Below are 12,731 nucleotides of genomic sequence, written 5' to 3' on the forward strand. Positions count from 1 at the left end.
AGAATAAGACTGGGTTTTCATTAAATACAAAACAAAACTAACTGAAATGTGAAGAGGACTGAATTTTGGTATTTTTCTTTCTTCCAGATCACTGCTTTGGTTAAGTCTAAAGAGGGCACCCATGATTTTGATGGTTTCTGCTTCTGAGAAAAATAATCAGATTTTTCATCACCCCTACTAATTGGCTAAACAAATACAGGTTAGTATATTTTGGGGCTTTTTTTCTTTTGAAATTCTATGAGGCTGAAAGAGGGCTAATCATGGTTATACCTTGTCATACGTAGGTATATACATATATATACCCTCCCATCCCCCCCGCATATACACATTTACCAGATGGGGCTGAATGACCCGAATTGTACTGCCCCCCCCCCCCCTTTTTGGTTCTACTGAATTGTTGTAAGTTAATAAGCATTTACTAACTGCATGCTATACTCATGTCTTCTTTTCTACATGGAAAAAAATCCTCCAACAGAATTAAAATGATTCCTGAGCCAGGCCTGTACCCCAGGCTGTTGATTTTTTTTTTAGGTGAATAATATATATTGTGTAGTGTATACTCCTTTAAAGTTAGATGCTGGATATGCATGAATAGCCAGTGTACTTCATGTGTTTGACTGTTATCTATCCATTCTACACTTTGTATTGAAAGTTAGCTTAGTCTGTCTTTAAGACTGACATTTTTACAGTTGGCTTTTGTGTTCAGGTTTTGAGTAACATGCTTGTCCACAGTGTGGTGTGTATATTTGGAAATATGGTTACTCTTTCCTCTTCTAGAATTGAAATAAGTAGTTTTGTGTTTTCAAGTTAAAAGGTTAGTTTAACTTTAGATCTGAATGGCTTAGCTGTTTTTTCTTGTTATATGCCTTTTATTAAAAAACTGATCTTAAAACAGATTAAAAACATGCATAATTCTAGAGTATGGAAAGAGAACAGAATTGTTAGGCAATTAAGATACTAAGAAATTAGGTGCGATATCATTTGTGCAGAAGTAAACACGGTTTAAGTGCTTTTTCTTGAAATTTTGTGCTGGTATTAAAATGTTTTTTCTTTTTAACAGATAAATTTTAGTTCAAAGAGAAGCCTGAAATGTACGGATAAATTTGTACATTTTGACATTGGTAGCTTCCAATGACTAGTGCTTTAGAAAGTGATGCAAATAGTGAGAATATTGCTACCTTCACAAAGGGCATAAGTTTTGAGGGAGGATGGATTTGGGGTTGGAGGTGGGTGGGCAGGAAAGATTAAGTTTTAAAAAATTTTTTTATTTATTTATTTTGCTTTATCAACAATCACTTCCATATTCTTTTGAGTTGAAAATTTTTCTCCCCCTTAATCCCCCCCACCCTCCCCAAGATGGCGCACAATCTGATATAGGCTTTACATTTACATACCCATGAAACGTATTTTCACATTAGTGAAGTTGTAAGTAAAAATGAAAACCAATAGGAGGAACCATCAGAAAGATGAAAAAACTCAACAGAAGGTAAAAATAAGTGATAGCGATTCAACTTCTATAGTTCGTTCTTTGGATGTGGACAGCATTTTCCATCACGAGGTCTCTGGAGATGTCTTAGATCCTTGTAATGTTGAGAAGGGTTCAATTTAACAATATTAGTCATCGCATAACGTGGCTGTTATTATATACAAAGTCCTCTTGGTTCTGCTCACTTCACTCAGCATTAGACCATATAAGTGAAAGATTAAGTTTTTAGAATCGACTGTTTGGAGCGAAAATTAGAGTGTCCCTCTTTCTTGGAGGAAATTGTGGTCTAAAAAGGAAGCTTTGAGAAACCATTGGGGTGTTTTTTTAAGGGACCCGCTTAATTTATTATTTACTACCAAATGGAAATGCTTTTGAGATATGTTATATTCAAAAAAGCCTTTGGTTTAGATATCAGAGTAAAAAGATACAAAACTTTAACTTTGTCCTGCCCAATTGTTTCTAAATGTTTTTATTTCTGTTATACTATTCTCAAAAGTATTTTTTAGATAAGTAGCAAGGATTCATTTAAGTCTAAAGAGTAACTTCTGAAATAAAGCATTTGAATCAGGGTAATGAAATTTGAAAAATGTTCTTAAAGGAACCATAACCATTTTTCATGGACAGATGCGCATGTCCCTGATGTGCTGAATGTTATGAATTCATCATAGTTTAAACATTTTAAGGTTATATAGACTTGGTTGCATGTATTTTCTAAAACTCACATGTATTTTTCTAACTTTCTAACATAGCATAAAAGATATAGCCAGAAGCAAACTCCTAGAGAAAGCATTAACAATTTGGAAATATAGATTCTGCTTGCAGAAGAAAGTAATCTAGGCATGTTAAGGTAAAAGGTGACTTGCTAAGGTTCTATAGTAGTTTTTATGCATGTAATTCCTTGAACAGCTTTATGATAAGGATCATACTTTGGCATTTTCCAGAGAACCCAATACAGTGTTATTTCCACAGCATGCATTTAGCAAATGTCTCTTAAATTAATGAATGAGCTCTACTACTTGGACCACCCTGGAAACTAGGAAAAGCATCTTGGAACAGAGTTGTCCCAAAAGTTAGCAAGATTAATGTTAAGCTCTAGGTTTTCAGAAAGCTTCTGAGTGGTATCAAGCGAAATATAACAAAATTATATAGATGGGTATTGTTTTCACTGATTTTTGGAGCTGGTTGGGAAATTAGAGATTATTGAGTCTGATTCTTCCATTTTACAGATGGACAAACTGAAGTCCAGATGTGGTATGGTGAATTTATCAAGCTGACATAGTTAGTGGCTAAGCTAATCTTAAAACCCAAGAATCTTAACTCTCAGATCAATAAGGCACTAAACTATACTCTCTTCTCTGCAATATAATGGTCTTAACTTTGTGGAACATTGAGAGGTTGAGTGATTTGCCTGGGATAACATAGCCAATATATGTCAGAAGTGGTTCTTGAACCCAAGTGACATTTAAAAGGGTTTGAGAAACATCATTTCTGGGTAATTTAATCATGTTATTAATAATGCCAGCATTTTAATAAAAGGATAGTCATTTAGCCATCTCTCTCTTAGACCAAAGACCATTATGGTGCCAGGCTCACAGTTTTTATGCCCTTTTGAAGAGTAGAGTAGGTGTTCCCCAGGTTGGCTGTCAACTCTGAATGAGTAATAATTAATGAAGGATTTTATCTAGAGAAGTGGGTTTACTCCAGTGAGGGGCTGAGAGTGACATCACGTCTCCCTTGGACGGGAGACTATCTCTATACCCAGACTACCCCTAGCCTTGGGCAATTTAGACAAGAGGGACTGTCTCTAGAGACCAAGCTTGACTGAATGGAATTCACCTTAGACTAGAGATTCCTTAAAAGGTTGGGTAGGGTGGGATAGAGGAGAAAAGTTAGCTCAACCTTCAGAGCTTGAGGTCTTGAAATGGCAATGGAGAAAGGGAGAACTCTGAATCTTCCCAGGTCTTTAGTAATTAATGATCATTTCTCTCACAGGTCTTTCTGGTTTTGAGACTGGCTCTCTACTATACCATTCCCATGTTTCAAAATTATGTTATTAGGTTCATTTAATAAGTTATCACTTCAGGTTTACTTGTAGCTCAAAACAAGTGAGCATTTTCCATTTTTTATTTTGAGCTAAATTGGGTCTACTATGTTGGCAGTAAAAACTTGGAAAGAAAATCAGTCACTAGATTTATTAAACTGCTCCTATTCAAATAGCATTGTTTAAGGTGCCGAAGTGGAAGAAAGGAAAGAAGACAAAAACTCAAAATGTAGTCCTTGCCCTTAAGGAGTATATATATAGTCTAATAGAGGAAAAAGTCAGCAACACAAATAGCTATAATATACAGTTATCACAAAATAAATGCACTAAGGTGTAAAATAAAGTACTTTTTGAGATCTGAAGGGGGATGATTATGTTTTAGGGATCACCTGATTAGGAAATAGTCTGGAAATGTCAGGGCTGTATGTTGAAATTTTTTTTCTAACAGGGCTACAGAAATTATGAAGCATAGTGTAGATTACTAGAGGGTGGGATGGAAAGTAGGAGCCTCCAACTGAGGTCCAGGAATCTCTAAATGGGGCTGTGTTGCTTTTAGATATTTGATGTGTAGGTATTTCAATATGTGTAGGAAGATTTAAACAGGTCCTTTTTATTTTGCTGAGAGGTGTTTAAAGGAGATAATCCTAGACTTGTCCTGGACATAGCCAGTGTTGATTTTCTACATTTACATCTAAAAAATGATGCTGTAATCATTTAAAGCATTTGTTCACTACTTTAAAAAAAATCTATGAGGCTCGAGCATAGAATACTCTGTTTATAGTTAACATTTCTTATTCTGTTATCTTTCCAAGATATTTTGTATTATTTCTGTCCTTTCTAATATTTGTAGACTTCCACTTTAGTAGCACGGTAGATTGAAGTAATGTTTTGTTTGCTCTCTTGGCCAGCTCATCAATGAAGATGTTAAGTGGATTAGTCTTGATCCTCGTATTTGACTTGTACATAATTTTCGATTTTGATTAGCTTGTTTGTAAGAGTAACATTCTTCAGGCCAATTAATTTATTTAAAGTTAGAAAAATGTGCTATTTGCAGTAGACTCTCGTCAGTTACTTTTGAAAAGAAAATAGCTAATTAGGTAAATATTAGAGCTACCTTTTCATTGCCTTTATATTTCTCTATCCTGTCATCTTGTTAGGTCTTGTCTTGGAATATTCTTAAGCAAGAATGTTACTTCTCATATGTACATCATCAGACCAGGATCTCATAAGTTCTAGTCTAGGGATGACTTGGTGATTGAATGCCCCTTATGAGTTTATTCCTATGGAATGTAGACTTCTTGAATGAAAAGACTTGTTTGATTTCTCTGTATCTCGTATGCCTTACCTAAGTGGCTGCCATGTTTGAGCTTTTTTAGAGATGGGCATTGATTGATTTGAACAGGTTGCTCTAGCGTGGAGAGTTAACTTCCATTTTGTATCGTGCTTAAATTAGTGTCTTCTAACTGCTTCAGGGGCCTGCTGAGCATTCGAAAAGACATTGTTACAGAAAGGCTGTAGACATTCACAGTGGCATTGCACTTTTCTCTACTGTTTAATTTTCTCAAGATCGACATCTAGCATAAGTACAAAGTGGACCCAAGTCTCTTGAGTAATCTTTCATTTATTAAACACCTATTGAGTGCCAAATGCAAGGGACCAGGTGAAAATGGCTGAAGTTACCAGTACTGCCGTTGTGGAGTCATCCCAGGCAAATAGGCACCCAAACAGCCAACCAAGGGTGTTCACTGGGGTGTTCCTGGTGTTGTTTTCCAGACTTTTCTCCCACATACTCATGGATGTGGTTCTTTAATTAAAAGTAAATCAGATTCTTTATGGTTGTCTTAGTGAACCCTTGGAGTACAAGAAGTAGACTGAGACGAAATCACTAGATATTTATGTTCATTTTCACAAGGCGTACTAGATTATAAATATGGCAGTAAGATGGGTAATCTTGCCTGAAAATTTAAATGGACTGGGTAGAGAGACTGAATTTTCTTTTTTCTTATGAATGTAGTAATCATCAATATTTCAGCTCACAAATAACAAGTGTATATTAAATTTAACAAGGTAAAGTACACTGATGATGATGGTGGTTTAGAAAAGAAACCTGGATCACATTTACTAATTGTATTTCCTCACTTCACGGTAGTGTGTGGGTAGATTATATTACCATATCTTCTTCTAAATGTTTTGAGTTAGTGATCCATGTCAGTGAGAATAATGTGACCTTTAAAAGTCCAGAAATTTTAAAAGGTTCTTTTGCTATTGTGATGATTTTGTTGGAGATCCCCTGATCCGAGAGTTAAGTTTAGACCATGCTTTTAGCTGAGTGTGGGCCCCCTTGAGTTCTAAATTAGGCTCTTCTTCTGCTTGACCACCCTTGGACTACTACTACTGATGGAGATCAGACTAGATGAGGAGCTTTGCTTTCAGTTGGTGTGGGGAGCTACTGGTAAGAACTTCACCAGTGCAGATTGTGGGCATCTGCTTTGCAATTTTTAGTCTTAGTTGTCTGGGGCACTGAGCAATTAAGTGAATTGCCCATGGTCACACGACTAGTATTTATTAGACCTAGGACTTGAACCCAGGTTTTGTTAATTTTGAGGCTGGCTCTCTATCCACCATGTCATGATTCTGATATGTATCCAGGATGTAAATTTACAGAGCACACAGATGTAAAATTTAATTTCCTTGGATTTGCAAATATTGGCCTCAAGTTTTCTTTTCTTTTTTTTCAAACAGCACAGAGAATTATAATTTTGTCATGCAAACTTAAAGATTAAAATTTGAGAACTATTAACTTTGATTCCCTAATTTAAGGAGTCTTTGGAGTTCTTCTTACTCAGAATATTTTTTGATCGTGACATAGAAGCTTAAGGAATTCCCCACTGTCCTCCCATTTTGTTGTTATTTAGTTGTGTCTGACTTTTTGTGACCCCATTTGAGGTTTTCTTGGCAAAGGTACTGGTAGTTTGCCATTTCCTTCTCCAGCTGATTTTATACTGAGGCAAAGAGGATTAAGTGACTTGCCCAAGGTCGCACAGCTAGTGAGAATCTGAGGCTAGATTTTTACTCATGAATATGAGTCTTGCGGATTCCAGGCCCATTGCTCTATCCACTGTGCCACCTAGCTGCCCTGTGTTCCCCTGTGATGTGCCTCCCTGCCAAAGAATCACTGAGTTGACCATAACTTTTCCCTTTAGAAGTCTCACTAATCTAATGACTGCAATAGAATCTGTTTGATTGAATGTTTGTTTTAACTTCATCTAATTAGCACTAAAAAGCTTTATTTAGTGCAAGGCAGCATGATGTAGTGAAGGCACACTGACTTTGGAGGGAGTTCTAGTCCCAGCTCTGCCCTTTACAAATTGTGTGCACTAACTCATTTAATCTGTCTGAACCTTACAGGTGAAATGGAGGTAATTATAGTTGTATTGTGTATCTCACAGGGTTGTTGTAGCATACTTTGTAAACATTAGCTGTTTTCAGTGAAGCATCTTTACTTAATTTGTCAATTGTCATTCACTTGGGACTCAGTTTTCTTCTGCAAGATCAACTTAACTTGACATACTTTGGATTAGTGTTTTCCAGTTTGCAAGAAAACAGAGTTCTTTCTAAATGATTTTTAAAGAAAGAAGTATATCAGGGCAGCTAGGCGACACAGTGGATAGAGCACTGGCCCTGAAGTCAGGAGGACCTGAGTTCAAATGCGGCCTCAGACCAAACACTTGTCACTCACTAGCTGTGTGACCCTGAGCAAGTCACTTAACCCTAATTGCCTTAAAAAAAAAGTATATCACATGTAACTCTGATTCCTATTATTGGATCTTAGGAACATCTATCTAGCATTGGAAAAGACCTTGCAGGCCATGTAGTTCATTTCCCTTGTTTTATAAATGGAGACATAAAGCTTCAAGGTTTGTAAAGCACTTTGCAGACATTATCTCATTATCTCAAGACAAGTTGGGAGGCTATTTCAGTGATTTGGGTAAGGGCCTTCACTAGAGTGGTAAGAATGTGAGGAGAGAGAAAGGGGGTTAGATAAAGAGATGTTATGGAGGTAGAAATGACAACATTTGATACCTGGTTCAATATGTGCAGTGAAAGGAGAGGGAAGAGTCAAATGTAATGCTGGTACTGGTGACTGGAAAGGTGGTGGTGCACATCTTTAGAAATAAGGAAGGCTGGAAAAAGGGAAAACCTAATGAATTTTATATTGGCCACACTGAATTTGTGATGCTTATGGGATGTTCAATTTTAGATGTCCAGTAGGCAGTTGGAACTCTGGGAATGCAATTCAGGAGGGAGATTAGAATAGGATGTGTAAGTCTGAAATCAATTGCATAGACATAATTAAACTTATAATAACTGATAAAGTCACCAAGTTTGAGAGTGTATAGAGAGAATAATGATATGAGGAATGGTCAGACATATATATAGGAGATGAACCAAGAGATAGCAATATTACAACAACCTAGGGAAGATAGTGTGCACAGATGTAGAGGGAGTAGTCAGCAGTTTCTGATGCTACAGAGGAGTTGAGAAAGATGAGGATCAAGAAGAGGCCTTCATATTTGTAAATAAGAAAGAGATCATTGGGAGAGAGTAAGAGCAAAAGGGAGAGAATGAATCAGAATATTGTGGGGGGCGATCTTCTGGAGAAAATGGTAGAGGATCAAGAGCATGTGTAGAGGGGTTGGCCTTGGTAAGTAAAAGGGTCGCCTTTTCATCAGATTGGAGTAAAGGAGGAGAGAGAAGGGAATGATGAACCAGCAATGGTGTTTGTTAGACTTAAAGCAAAGAACATTTAAAGAATTTGTGAGATGTAAAGTGAAGAACTAGGAGCCTTTTATCTTGGTGTAGGTGGAGAAAGTACTATGGGATGCCTACAGAGAGAAGAGAAGGTTTGGAGCAGTGGGTGTGGGGCGTGGGTTAGAGAATCAGGTAGAAGTAAAAGGAATGCTTTGCTGCAGGAAGGTCCCAATTGAAATGAGATTATATACAATTGTGTGAAACAAGTACAGAGACTCCCTTAGTAAAGTATAGAATGAGAAACTGGCTTACAGTGTGCATCGCTGTTTTCCCCTTACTTTTGCGCCCCCCCCCCCTTTTCTGGTGGGGTAGTCCATATTTTCCCTACAGGGCTAATTAAATGTGATTTATTGCTGCTTGGAAGACTGTTATTCCTTTGGGTATGAGTTTAGCATCAGTGCTTGAAGGTTTTATGATGTTATTAGTTAGTTAATTGATTCATAGCTGCTTTGTGTCAGGCTTGATGAAAATTATTTACTTAGTGAGTCAAACTCAAAGAATGCCACAAGAATGGGATGTCAGCTGGCATTATTATTTAAGATTTTGTGTAAGAAATTGTCTGTTTACCAACTTTTATGCTACTTTTGGGTTTCAGTTTGGCCTTTTTATTGCATGACCAGATTGCTTATAAGGTGTAGGAAACCTTCCCTCCTTTTATCCCCTTCTTTCTAGCTACTTGGATTTGGACTTGAGTTAAAGGAAGGAAGGTACTTAAATAGAAGGTCAGTCTTGCTGGAGTCCAGACTATGCTTCTACTTAATCTCATTGTCATTCTGGGTGTGGGTTTTACACCACTTCAGAAAAGCTTTAGCCCGAGCTATTTCAAAGTTTCCTTCATTTCATTAACCCCTGTTTTTCTTGAAAGATAAGAGTTATTTCAAATATATTTAGTATTGCTGCTTTGGTCATCTTCAACGTATTTTGCCAAGATCAAACAGCCACCCCCTAAGAACCCTTATAAAGCAAATGAAGCCCCCTTTGCCAGTCTATTTGTTTGAAAAATATCCTTGAGGGGGTTACAGATTCACAGACTTTGAGGGTTAAAAGGGAATTCAGCAGACATCTAATTCGACCCATGTACAAACAGAATCCTTCCTTTCATATATTGAATAAGTGGTTGTCTAGCCTTTGCTTGAAGACTTCTTTTTTAAAAAATGAATTTTTTATTTTCAATATTCATTTTTCGAAGACTTCTTTTTTAAAAAATGAATTTTTTATTTTCAATATTCATTTTTCAAAGACTTCTTATGACAAAAATCCCACCACCTCTCTAGGTAGCCCGTTCCATTTTTGGACAACTCTGAATATTAGGAAGTTTTCTTGACATTGAGCCAAAATTTTCCTCTCTGTGATTTTTAACTGCTGCTCCTGATTCTTCCTCTTGGGGGTGCCAAATGTGACAAATATAGACCCACCTTCATGTGACAGTCTTTTAGATACTTGACATCTGCTATCATGTCCCCCATGAGTCCTCTCCAGGCCAGGCACACCTAATTCCTTGAACCGATCCCTGTACCATGAGCTCAGGAACCAACCCCAGTCTGGTTGCCTTCTTCTGGATGTTTTCCAGCTTAGGAATGCCCTTCATAGATGAACATAACACTCCAGATGTGGTAGGACAGAGCAGAGTTCAGAGTCTGGAAGCTGTGAATGTTTTTAATGCAGTCTAAGATGTCATTACTTTTTTTTTTTGGTTGCAATTTCATGCTACTGACTCATAATGAACTTGTAGTCCACGAAAACTCCAAGTCCCTTTCAGAGTCACTGCCCCGTGTATCTATCAACTTGCAAAACTGTTTTTTCTTTTAACTGAAATGTAAGACTGTTTTTACCCCGTGTTGAATTTTGCTTATGAGATTCAACTCCTTGCTCTAGTCTATCAAGATTCTTTTGGATCTTGGCCCCATCACCTACTGTCTTAGCTCTTGCATCTTTGTGTTATCTGCAGATTTGGTAAACATACTATCTGTGCCTTACAGGCCTTGCTTAGAAGATCAGATTTATCAGATCTATGGAGACGAGAAGAATTCACAACCAAACAGGAGATAGAGAACATTAAGAAATGCAAGATGGATAACTTTGATTACATTAAATTGAAAAGTTTTTGCACAAACAAAGCCAATGTAACCAAGATTAGAAGGAAAGCAGAAAACTGGGAAAGAATTTTTACAACCAGTGTCTCTGATAAGGGCCTCATTTCTAAAATATATAGAGAATTAATTTAAATTTATAAAAATACAAGTCATTCCCCAATTGATAAATGGTCAAAGGATATGAACAGGCAGTTCTCAGATGAAGAAATTAAAGCCATCTATGGTCGTATGAACAAATGCTCTAAATCACTACTGACTACAGAAATGAAAATCAAAACAACTCTCAGGTACCACATGACACCTATCAGATTGGCCAATATGACAAAACAGGAAAACGATGTTGGAGATGATGTGGTAAAATTGGAACACTAATGCATTGTTGGTGGAGTTGTGAACTGATCCAGCCATTTTGGAGAGCAATTGGGAACTATGCCCAAAGGGCTATCAAAATGTGTATCCCCTTTGACCCAGCAATAGCACTTCTAGGGCTGTATCCCAAAGAGATCATACGAATGGGAAAAGGACTCACATGTACAAAAATATTTATAGCCGCTCTTTTTGTGGTGGCAAAGAATTGGAAATTGAGAGGATGCCCATCAATTGGGGAATGGCTGAACAAGTTGTGGTATATGAGTGTAATGGAATACTATTGTGCTATAAGAAATGATGAGCAGGCTGACTTCAGAAAAACCTGGAAAGACTTGTATGGAATGATGAGGTGAGCAGAACCAAGAGAACATTTTACACAGTAACAGCCACATTGTGTGATGACTCACTTTGATAGACTTAGCCCTTCTCGGCAATGCAAGGATCTAAGACGTCTTCAGAGGCCTCATAAATGGAAAATGCTATCCACATCCAAAGAAAGAACTATGGAGTTTGAATGCAGATGAAAACATAATATTTGCTATTTTTTTTTCCTCTGTTGAGTTTTGTTTCCTCTTTCTGGTGGTTTCTCCTATTGGTTCTAATTCTTCCTTACAATATCACTAATGTGAAAATAAGTTTAATAGGAATATATATGTATAGCCTGTATCAGATTGCATGCCGTCTTGGGGAGGGGGATAGGGAGGGAGGGGAAAAATTTAAAACTCAAAAGCTTATGGAAGTGATTATTGCTAAATCAAAATAAATTAATAAAAAATAGCTTAAGCTAAGCAAAAAAAAAGATCATTAAGCTCAGTTTATTGTATACAGAGTAAAACTAAATATGAAGTGTCATACTTCTACATCATGGTATGTCTTCTTTTGCTTGCTACTCTTGTCTACTGAGCCACTTAGCATAGGCACCCATTTAGAGAAACCTAGTAGTGAGACACATAAGTAGGGAAATTCACATACTCGTGACTCTGGACTGCAGGTATGGACGTGTTTTCTTTTAGGAAGTTATGAACCAGGTGTCCCTTTGCTCTTTTTCTGAGTCTTCCCTGCTTTCTGAGTCTCTTTTAGTAAAGTAACTGCATTACGTTTTTGCGTTATTCCAATGAAACAGCAGCTTTAAGCCTTGAGTGTTCAGTTTTCCAGGTCTCTTCCCTTCAATGAGTTCTGAAGCTGTGTTAAGCCTTATAAACTGCTTTCTGAGCAAAGTAGACAAGCCCAAGCTGTGTACACAGCCAGATTCTGCTTTCTCCAATGAACTCCCAGAAAGTAAAGAGCTTAACCTCCAATCAAAAACCACCCCCAGATTAGTTGCAGGGCTTGTGTGTCCTCAGTCAGCTCTCAAACTGAAGATGGCGCTAAAGAGCAATGCAGACAGACAGCCAGCTTTGACCCATGAGCTTCTAGCAGCTACCCTGCTATCCTTCCAATTGAAATAGCTCTCACAGCAGCTACAGAGGTTGTCTGGTTTCAGCACAAAGCCGTTGTTGAATTATCTTTTGATTTGCCTCTCTTCTTTTTTCGAGCAGCAAGGCGCAATTTTGCTTTTGTCTGTCATCAGCTTTGTTCTTCGTATGGCAGATATGTCTTGTTTGGCTTCTCATCTTCTCTTCTGGCTTCCATCAGTAAATCAATATGGATCACACTCCTACTATTTGCCATACACTGTGCTAAGTTCTGGGGATACAAAAAGAGGCAAAAGACAGTACCTGCCCTCGAGGAGTTTACAGTCTAAAAGGGGAGACAATATATAAACATATACATACAAAGCAAGTTAAATAAAAGACAAATAGGAACTAATTAACGGAGGGAAGGCACTGGAATTAAGAGGGATTAGGGAAGATTTCTAGTAAAAGATGGGATGTTGTTGGGACTTAAGCCTTGGGAGGTCAGTAGTTAAAGTGGGGGAGGAAGAGTATTC

General features: G+C 37.4%; 1 protein-coding gene across 1 annotated transcript in view; it reads left to right on the forward strand.

The window, feature by feature from the left end:
- Positions 1-12,731, forward strand: part of FUT8 (fucosyltransferase 8) — a 443,858-nt gene that overhangs the window by 88,875 nt on the left and 342,252 nt on the right. Inside the window, exon 3 of the mRNA XM_021004648.2 lies at positions 88-199. The gene's annotated coding sequence lies outside the window, so the exon portion shown is untranslated. The remainder of the gene's footprint in view (positions 1-87; positions 200-12,731) is intronic.

Source organism: Phascolarctos cinereus, unplaced genomic scaffold (genome assembly GCF_003287225.1).
Source record: "Phascolarctos cinereus isolate Bilbo 61053 unplaced genomic scaffold, phaCin_HiC Scaffold_3;HRSCAF=262, whole genome shotgun sequence".
Classification (NCBI taxonomy): domain Eukaryota; kingdom Metazoa; phylum Chordata; class Mammalia; order Diprotodontia; family Phascolarctidae; genus Phascolarctos; species Phascolarctos cinereus.